The sequence below is a fragment of the Artibeus jamaicensis genome, unplaced genomic scaffold, assembly GCF_021234435.1.
Source record: "Artibeus jamaicensis isolate MK-2021 breed Jamaican fruit bat unplaced genomic scaffold, CSHL_Jam_final contig_233, whole genome shotgun sequence".
In the NCBI taxonomy this organism is placed as follows: domain Eukaryota; kingdom Metazoa; phylum Chordata; class Mammalia; order Chiroptera; family Phyllostomidae; genus Artibeus; species Artibeus jamaicensis.
Window position 1 is genome coordinate 2802975 of NW_026521486.1, and position 9909 is coordinate 2812883.

The 9909-nt window shown below is 64.8% G+C and overlaps 1 protein-coding gene across 2 annotated transcripts in view; it reads right to left on the reverse strand.

Annotated features, from left to right (window-relative positions):
* Positions 1 to 9501, reverse strand: part of PRR5 (proline rich 5) — a 45578-nt gene extending 36077 nt beyond the window's left edge. The window contains exon 1 of one of the 2 annotated variants that reach the window (XM_037160345.2): positions 9418 to 9501. The gene's annotated coding sequence lies outside the window, so the exon portion shown is untranslated. Of the gene's footprint in view, positions 1 to 5046; positions 5194 to 9417 lie in introns of those variants that run through there. The other variant, XM_037160344.2, reaches the window with a different exon arrangement.
* Between the last annotated feature and the right edge of the window lie 408 nt (positions 9502 to 9909).

The window sequence follows — 9909 nt, forward strand, 5'->3', positions numbered from 1 at the left end:
AGGGTCTCCCTCTGGGACGGCCCTGAGCTGTGCTTGGACTGAAGCTAAGTGAGGGTGGTCTGAGGGGGGGCAGGAGCCAGGTCCCCGGGGAGGCAGGGGCCTAGAAGCAGGGAGCAGAGGGGGTGCTGCACGGCTGACCTTGGGGGTGTGAGGGGTTTGGAGGGTGGGTCTCAGGGAGTTCCGCCCCACAGCCCCGCCTCTCCATCCCGGCCTCACGGGCCCCAAGATCTGCCACCAGCAAAAGATAGAACTTGGGGATGGTGGGCACATGAGGTTGTGGTGATGAAAGAAAGGCCCCTGGATGTGAAATAAGAGGTGGGGGCCTTTGAGGTCCCCCCCTTACCCATCCACCTCGGTGCTGAGAGGAAGCCAGGCCCATAGCTCGGGCTCTGTGAGCCCTGGGGGGTTGGGTGGAAATGGTTACGCGCAGCTTGTTGAGCTGAAAAGCCCCGGGCCCGGTCCCAGCCTGCCCTCCTGCACCTGCATGAATTTGGGAGCCCCTGGTCTGTGGGCCGGGCAGGCTGGCTGGCCTTGGATCCAGGCCCACGGGGGCCCCAAGAGCACCACGCAGTCGCCCCACCCCTCGGCCCGCACCGCTCACTTGCTGCGTCCTCTGAGCCTCAGCCTCCCGACCTGTGAGATGGGAAACCACACTCACAGGGCCGCTCACCAGGGCAACGGCATGAGCTCCTGGGTGTGACCTGCTTGGGCCCCCTGGGGTTTCACTGATGCCACAGGTGGTTGTCACTCGGAAGAGTCACCAGTTTCAACCCCTGGGACTGTGGTGACTGGGGGCATGCCCCCGGGCTGGGTGGAGGTCCTGGGGCGCGGCGCTCAGAGCAGAGCCTCTGAGACAGGAATCCCTGTGGGTCCAACTGCCCAGGGACCAGGGCCTGGGCAGGTCCACGGCCCACTGGGACCTGGGCTGGGGCCAGGAGCTGGCAGGTGGACATGGTGTCCTGGCACCTGCCGTCCCCTGAGCCCTCCCCTGGGGTGCTGGGCGTGGGAGGACGGCCCTGCCCAGACGCTGGCCCGGCCTCTACCGAGGGCTTCTCCTCACCTCTTCCCGGCAGTTTCTGGTTCTGAGTAACCGAGGTCTGGGCCTTTCTCTGTGGCTCCCTGTGTGGGTGGCAGATAAGGTGGGGATGGAGGTAAGACGCCGATGCCCTGGGAGCTGAGGCTGCCTGCTCAGCCCCTCCCGCCCTGGCTCAGCTGCAGGGGTTTCCCCAGCCTCTGGGGGGCAGACGACAGGAAGGGGTCTCCACGGCTTTGCTGCAGGGGTGGGGCGAAGGGGTGAGCACAGGGTCACAGACTCCCAGCCCACGCAGGGGGCCCAGGCCTCAGGTGCCTGCGGGGAGTGGAGGGGAGCCAGGAGCCTCGCCGAGGCCTCTGGAGCAAATTCGGGTCAGAGGCCAGGTCAAGTTCACAGCCTCACCCTTGCCCTTTGCCCTGTCTGGGGTGACTTCCCCTAAACCTGGTCTGCTTGGCCAACCCCTACTCATCTTGCAAAACCCTGCTTAGGGTGACCTCAGCCCCCAAGTTGCTTCCACGGGCCCCACCCCACCACACATGGCGGTGGCCCGGCACCCACACAGGGTCCAGTGCCCCCACAGGGCCCGGGCCCGCTGCATTCCCGGCCTCGAGGGCAGGGCGACATGCCACAGGCCACTGGCCCTTTCCCTCGTTTTCATTTAAAAAGTGTTTCTTGAGAGGCTGCTATGCGCCAGACACGGAGCTGAGTCCCGGATTTGACTCTGACCTTGGCCAGGCCTGGCACCCTGCCTGCTGACCTCAGTGTCTCTGTGGCCCTCATGTGTGCTCTGGGAGGTAGACTGGATTCGGGGGAGGTGGGAGGTGTCCTTGTTTTACCTGCTGGGGGACAGAAGCCCACACGGAGCACGCCGTGGGGTCTACATCACAGCCTCTGAGGCGACCCCTAGGGCACCCACCTCGCCCACCCAGCTGAAAACCCCCAGCGGGCAGGGGACCCCCACCCTCTCCTAGTGGAGCCAGGGAAGGAGGATGGTGGGCCCCAGCTGGGCTCCTTCCCTCTCCCCCACCCGCTGCGCACGGTGACCACCCGCGCTCCGACCAAGGGGATGGCCTCCGACCGTGACTGTGAGGGAGGAGGCCTTTACCCTTCACTGGGCTGGTTTTTCACACCCTGGGGTAAAGCAGAGGTCACCTTGGTGACTTGAGGGGCAGACATGCTCCCCGAAGCCTCTGAGACCTCAGCATGGAGGCCCAGGGCCCCAGAGCCGCTCCCTCTCGGGCTGTCTGGCTGCCCCCACCGCCCTGAGGCTGAGTCCTCGCTCCCTCGGGCGGCCCCGGGCTGGGCCGGGCTGACCTCCTTTAGGCCGCTGCTCAGGGCTCTCCTGGAATTGAGTCCCTCTCCCACACCTGTGGCTTATTCTTCTCACGGCCCTGTCCCCAAGGTCCCTCCTGTGCTTCCGGCTTGTCCCCTGACTGGTGGCCTCAGGGAAGCACTCTGACCACAGCTCGGGGTGGGGGTGCGGGAACGGCAGCTCCGGGGGCGGGCTTTAGAACTAGTTCTGGGAAGGGCAATCACTGGGTCTGTCCTGTGGCTTTCTAACTTCCACTCTGCAAATGACCAAGCAAAGGCCCTGGAGGCTCGGTGACGAGCGAGGGCTGTTGGAGGGGCCAGCTATTCCCAGCCGGGCTCTGGGAACAAACAGACTTGGGTTTGAAGTGCGGCTCCATCACTTCTAGGGCTTGGCCTTGATGTCCCTATTCTGTAAAATGGGGACACAGCAGTGCCTGCCCCATAGGGTCAGGGTAAGAGAGTCTCAAGGGCTCCTTAGTGCAAAGTCCCCCTCAACCCCGCTGGTAGGCGGTGGGTGTGTCCTCAGGGGATGACGCTGTTTGGATCCTAAGAGGAATTCCCTCCCCGCCAGTCACTCAGGACCTGGCCCGGCCCCTCTCCCTGCAGGGTCTCTCCCACCACCACCTCGCCCCCTCCAGGTCTCCGGCGGCATCGCTGGCTCTCGCACACCTGCCTGCCTGGCAAACCCGCCCGTCAGCAAGCTGGCAGCTGGCAGCCCGCAGGCAGGGCTGGGCCTCCTTGGGGCCTCCATCTGCCCGTGACATGTCCGTCAGCCACGGGGCTGTGTCCCATCTGCCTGCCTCGGTCATCACTGCCCCAGTGGGCAGGCGCTGGGGCATTGGAGCAGTTGTCTCTCGGGGGTTAGCAAGAGGATCTCACACACACACGCGACGTCACTGAGTGAACTCGAGAACGTTTGAAACATACAAACATGCTGGACGAGGAAAGCAGCCGCCCGTCTTGGCCCCTTCCTTCCAGCCCTTTTTCCCTGCCAGGCGGTGGTGACACAGCCGGTGGGGACACCACTGTGCGGGACTGGCCAGCACAAGCCTACTGCCCGCCCCCTCCCTCAAACGAAACGCCGGGTCTGCGGAATGGGTGCGGGCCCAGGGCGGGGGCAGGGGGTGAGTTGCTCGCGGGCACGCAGCTCCGAGATGGGGGCTGAGGCTGAGAGGGCCGCCCTCCTGACCCCTACAACGCTCCCCACCCCAGCCTCAGCCCCAGAAATCCGGATTCCCCGCCGTCCAGCCAAGCATGTAAATGTGACTGGGTCACGTGCACACTGGGCCCGATCCTCTGTGACGTCAGGGGACCGGAGGCCCTGGCCACGGATCCAGGTCACGTGGGGCACACCTTCCAGGCTCCCTCCTGTCTCAGCGGCAGGTCCTACCCTGAATGTCTACCACTCACTCACTCTCGGTTTCATTCATTGGACACCCCTGGGGTCCCGCTCTGTGCCGGCCCTGGGCTGGACCCTGGAACCCAGAGATGAATGGGGCAGAGCCTGGCCTTGGACCCCCAGGCTGCAGGAAGGGGGCCTGGGAAGAGGGCGTTCCAACAGGAGGTTCCAGGGCTACATCAAAGACATGAGCAAAATTCCGGCATGGAGGGTATGGCAGGGGCTGCGGCCTGCCCAGCCTGGGATGGACTTCGGGCAGCCAGGAAGGCTTCCCGGAAGAGGAGGGCACCCGCTAACAGGGGCTTGGAGAAGCAATGAAAGCCCCCAAGTGAAAAAGGGAGGAAAAGCGTTCCAGGCAGAGTGATGCCAGGGGGAGGCTCTGAGGGCGGAGGGGAAGGCACAGGGTGGGCAGGGACAGGACCTGCGTGCACAGGCAGGCAGTGAGGGGGGCCACAGGGACCCGGGTCCGGGACCGGAGGGTGCAGGAGACCATAGCCACCCACAGGATTCACACCCAGAGTTTGTGTGTGACCGACCGGCTCCCCCTCACAGTGACCGTGGCTCCAGGGGCCAGTTTCCTGCAGAAGTCAGCTTAGGAGAAACTCCCACCTCCCACCATCAGATCCAAAGGCCCCCGGAACACCAGCTCCAGGTTCCTTCCTGGAGGGCGGATCGCGCCAAGCCTGCTGGGGCCTCTGGAAACCAGACCCGTTCCAAGGCCAATCGATGATGCCCATCGGACGGATGTGACAGAGAACAGGGACACAGGCGTGACCCTCGCTCAAGAAAGCACGTACCCCCAATTCACAAATCAGAGACCGAGGCTCGGGGCGGCGGAGCAGTCTGCCAGAGGCCACACGCAGGCACGTCATCAGAGAGCAGGCCCAGGCCCCGAACCTGGCCCTCTGGTTCCGAGGGCTCCCACCCCACAGCGAAGCGCCCCCATGCCCTGGCCTGTGCACCAGAGCGTGTTTTATGAATGAGCGAGCAAGAGCACCTGATAGCCCGTCCTCCTGCCGCTCCGCAGGGCGGTGGGAAGAGGCCATCTGCTACTGTGTTTTTTTTTGTAGCCATTACTCTGGACATCAAAACGACAAACGCAAAGTCACAGCTCCACTTCGGATCGAGATGGAGAGACACCAGGCCTGATTCAGGGCAAGAACTGAGTTCGGCACGGCAGGGACAGGGGTGAGACTGGGGCCAAACCTCTGCTCGGCCACCAGCAGCCAGGAGATGGGACATCTTGCACCCAGCTCTGATCCCCGTGTCCTCACCTCAAGGGAAGCACAAAAGGACCACCTACCTTTTGGGGTGCCGTGAGGAGTCAGGAGGTGTGACCCTGCAGGGGTGGGTGCAGGGAGCTCCTGGCCCTCTGGCCTTCTCTGCCTGTGCGGCCTTGGCCGAGGCCTGCGCCCTCCCGTGGGGCGAGCTCTGAAATCCTCAGCACTAACCTCGCTGGGAGCCCTGGCCTCGCGGGCGGTCAAATGGCTTACACATTAGGAGGCACCCATGTGGGCAAAGGGCACAGGAGCGAGGAGCCCGCAGGCAGGCGGGGCCCAGCTCCCCGTGACTCAGCGGAACTCGGCGAGGCTGCAGGCTGGGGCGGGGGCTGCCCCCGGCTCTGTCCCACGCGGGGAAGCCCAGCTGCCAGTGTCTGATGAATCTTTTGTCACTGCTCACGGAGTGGTCCCTGCGAAGGTGTCTGCAGCCTGCGAGCCCGAGGAGCACCCCTTCCTGCCCAGACAGAAGGAAGTGGTGGGCAGGGTGCGTGAGGGGTGAGGTCAGGAGCCCAGGCAGCCAGCTCACTCCTGTCCCCCGGTGACTTCAGGCCAGCTCAGGTCAGCAAACGCTCACCCGCACTCTGTGCTGGGTGCTGGGCTCTGGGCTCAGGCCTGCCCCACGGAGGGCTCCCATCTCCCTCTTCCCATGTCTAACACACCAGCTCTCTGCTCCTTGGCCCACTCAAACGCCCAGTCCTGCTGGCCTGGGCCACTGCCGCCTCCTCCAGGGAGTGTTCCCGACTCCCCTTCCAGCTGTGTGCCCTTGGGCAGGACCACCATCCTCTCTGACCCTGTTTTGAAATGGAGCTGATGGCTGTGGAAGTGGGGGACAAGATGACATTGTGTAACTGTCTTGGTGCCCCGCCCATAAGGAGACACTCTATTTGGAGGCTCAGAGGTCAGGAATCGGGTTAGTAAACGTGACTGGGCGTGCCCTGGGTGGGGCCTGCGAACGCAAAGAGCCTGGCTCCCGTGTGCAACGGTCTACACTTTCCCTGGGGCGACAAGACCCAAACAGCAACAGTAAGCGCAGCTGCCAAGTTTCAAGCCCCTGCCACCTCCCAGAGATGTGACATCACAACCCCTCACTTCTTCCTCCAGCAGCCCTGTGACACGGGGGTCTTAGCCCCCATTCACTGTGGAACAGGGACCCTCCTGAGACTCAGAGGGGTGAAGGGGTGGGTTGTTGATCGGGGCTGAGCAGCTGTCCTGCTGGGCCTTGGGGGCTAGTCTCAGGGGTCCACACCTGCCTTTTACATCACTGTCCACGCGGTGGCGGCACCGAGCCAAGATGCGGTCCACGGCAAAGGGTGAGACACCTACAGGGCAGGATGCTGGGCGGCCATCGCTAAGCAGGTCACCGTCCCTATCTGGGAGCTGCTGGGCCTTTGTGGAACAGGGCATGTGCTCCTCGTATTACAAGGGGTGAAGAAAGCCCGGGCAGCCCCTGGCCTCTCCGAGCCTCAGCGTGCCCATCTGTTGGCTGCCTTGGCCTTGATCCCCTCTGTGCTGGTTGGGGGTGGGGTGCATGACACAGCGCCTGGGGGAGTCTTCATACAGGCCAGGCACACAGTAGGTGCTTGCCTTCAAGAGGCAAACCCAGGCTTTAGAGTCAGGGCGAAGGACAGCAGCACTCCCAGCAGACATAAACCGCAGATGTTTTTTCTCGATGGTCTTTCAGCTGGGGCCCGGCCTGGGCACTTGCCACCTGGCGGTGCCGGGACCAACTCCAAGTCTGTTCCTCCTGCTCAGAGAGGTTGGGTGGCTCTCCCAAGGCCACACAGCTGCTCAATGGCACCGCAGAGGTTTACAGCAGTGGGCCTGATTGGGCTCCCCAGCATCTGCCGCTCCTCCCTGGCCCAGCTGGGCTGCCCCTCTGGGCCTCCCTGGGAGCTACCGACAGGCCAAGGCCAGGGCCAAGGCCCGTGGGCGGCTCCAGTCCCGGGAGCCAGGGATTCCCGCATCAGAGACCCAGGAAGTCTGCTCACAGGCAGACTTCAAAGCCCCCATCCCACGCGGCACTCCCAACCAAGATTCGATTTTTAGACATAAAAGAGGGATTTGGTTAAAAGAAAAGAGGGTTGCACTGTCACTGGGGGGGAAGCCACCTCATTGTCCCACTAACTCAAGTCCTTACAACATCCAAGGTTCTACTTCACGCCTCCCGCCTCTCACCCAGGAGACGGCCGATCCTTCTCCGAGGCTGAGCCACTGGGGGCCACTCTGGGCTTCTGACCCCACAGCAGCTGTGTGGCCCTGCCACTGGACTCTGAGGACCACAGGCTCCCCCACTTCTCCAGTAGCCCCTGTGCATCAGCCCCTCCCACCCGGGTCTCCCCATCTCCCTGGGGGTACCCTGGCCACCGCCAGGCCCAAGAGACCTGCGAGTGAACTCGGTAGGCTGTGGCTTTCTCTGTCCCTCTGAGGGTGTCTCCTGAGAGCTGCACTGTCCTCACAGATGTCCTGGAAGAGGGCTTCGACCACAGCCACCGACACCCACGACCCGGGCTCTGGGGCAGAGCCCAGGCTCTCAGCTACGTCTCTGCCTTCCGCACTCTGCTGGGAGTCCCTGGGACACACGGCTCGCCTGGAGCCTGCCTAGAGCGAGAGAGCCGGCCCAGCAGCCTGGCCTGGGCCCACCGAACGTCACCCAACTCTGACCGGACAATTCCGCTTGGCCGCCGCCAGGCCTTTTAGGCCGTCCATTAGGAAGAAGGAAGTCCATTAGCTAACAACGGTTTCTGCACAGACCGCTTCCCCGCCGGTGAGACATTAAGTCCGAGAGGCCGTTCCCATCCCCAGAGGGTCCAAAGAGCCAGCCACACATGCAGTGCCCACCACCTGGGGGCCTGGCGTCCCCACCTGGGCAGTGGGCTCTCGAGGTGTCGGCATTGTGTCCCACTACCGGGAGGGGGTGGGCAGTGTGACTCCCAATTTTTCTGTGAGGAACCGAGCCATAGAGAAGCACAGTGACCTGCTCAGGGCCCTGTAGCCGGCCAGTGCAGGCCTTGGGTGCCACCCCGGTTCTGCCCGCCTCCACAGAACACACTCCCCAGGCAGCAGGGCTGCAGACTCTGGGATAAGACCCTCTTGGCTCCCCCCCCCACCTGCCTGCCAGTGAAAGAGCTATACAAGGTGGCCTTGTCCCCTTGTCCACGGCCACCGCCCAGGGGGGCTCACATCCCAACATGAGTCAGAGGGAGGGGTGGGTTGGAAAATGCAAATTCCTGGTGACCCCCTCCGGGGTCAGGACAGGAGCCCAGCAAGGGGCAGGACAAGGCAGCAGTCCCGGACTTGTTCCCATGGCCCCCAGCCAGCCCTCCAGGAAGGGGGGGCTGGGCCCACGCAGGAGGCCTGAGGGAGCCCCTCCCCCTCCAGGGGCAGTCCAGGGGTTGGCCTCTGGGAGCCCAGGGAACTGGGGTAGAGCCAGGCCATCACCAAGAGCTCACTAGTCACCTGGACAGCCCGAGACCTCAGGGCAGCCTCTCACGGATGCCCAGCTGAGGATGGGGGAAATGGGGGCTGCAGGCAGGAAGGCGCTGACCACACCCTAGGGCCCCCGGGCGGCGACCCTCCTCCGGCCCTGCAAGTGCTCCCTACCTTGGCTTCATGGGAAAAAAATCTTAGAAAGTGTCGGCCGAACACGTGAGCAGGGCCCCGTGCATGACCTGATTGTGCCAGAGGCCCAGGCCCTAACCGGGCTGAGCTGGCCAGTGTGCCTGTCAGGAGGTGTGTGTGGGAGGTGGTGTCCCCAGGCTGGAGGGCACAGACCCCCCCCTGCTCCCTGGGGCCTGCTGTCCAAGTCCACCCCCACACTCTGCAGGGTCAGCCCCCTGCAGGAAGGTGGCGGAGGCCCCTGCCAGAGGCCAGAGGGGTGGGGCCCCGCGCTGAGCCAGGACACTGTCAAAGGAGGTGTCTCCCTCCCTCACCATCTTTGTTTGCTCTGTGAAAGGGGCAGTGGAAAGGGAGGGAGCGCCTGGATGGGGAGCGGGCAGTGTCTGGGGAGAAGATCAGGGAACGAGGCGCTGGACAGGCGGCTGCACCGACAGGCGGAGACGCACCACAGAGACCCAGAGAAACTCGGGGACAGGTAGGAACAGGGGGGCGGGGCGGGGGGCAAGAGAGAGACTGGGAGAGGAGATGAGCTGGGGGGGTCCCGGGAGAGACCAGGTGGGAGAGGGTGGAACCTCCTCAAGGTGGACCCCCCCCCCCCACCCCACCCCACCCCACCCCACCCCACCCCAGTCTCCGCATTCCGCGCAACACAAACGCACGCGCACGCCACTCCGCCCGCGCAGCCCCAGGCCCCCGCCCTCCACGGCGGCGCTCTTGTGGCCCTCCGCTCACCCGGCCCCCTCCCCCGGCGGGCCTCCGGGACCCTCGCTGCCACTCACCTGGGTCCCCGCGCCACTGCCGCCGCCGCTGCTGCCACCGCGCAGAGCCGGAGCCAGGGGCCGAGGGCGGGGGACTTTGAGGCCCCGCCCCACCCCGCCTCCCCTGCTCGCGCAGGGTGCCCGGCGCAGCCACGGCTACGGGACCCTGGGGCTGCGGGGAGATCCGCGCCAGGCGGCCGGTGGGGCCGCGGACCCACAGCCACCGACCCCAGCCCGCTGGGGGCTGGACCCGCCGGAGCTGGGAGCCGTGAGCCGCCCCACGGATTCCCCACCCCGGTGCACTGCGCAGGCTGTGGGTGGTGCCCGCTGCCGAAGGGGTCGTCCCGCTAACCACAGTGGCCTAGATCAGCTCTCTGACCAGGAACCCACTCTGCGGGGCCCTCTAACGTCCTCTGAGCGCCCCCTCCCCAAGCCCCGGCCTGCGGGGTGCTGGGAACCCGGAGGGAAAATCGGCCGTCAGTTCCAGTCCCTGATGTGGACTTAGGAGACAGA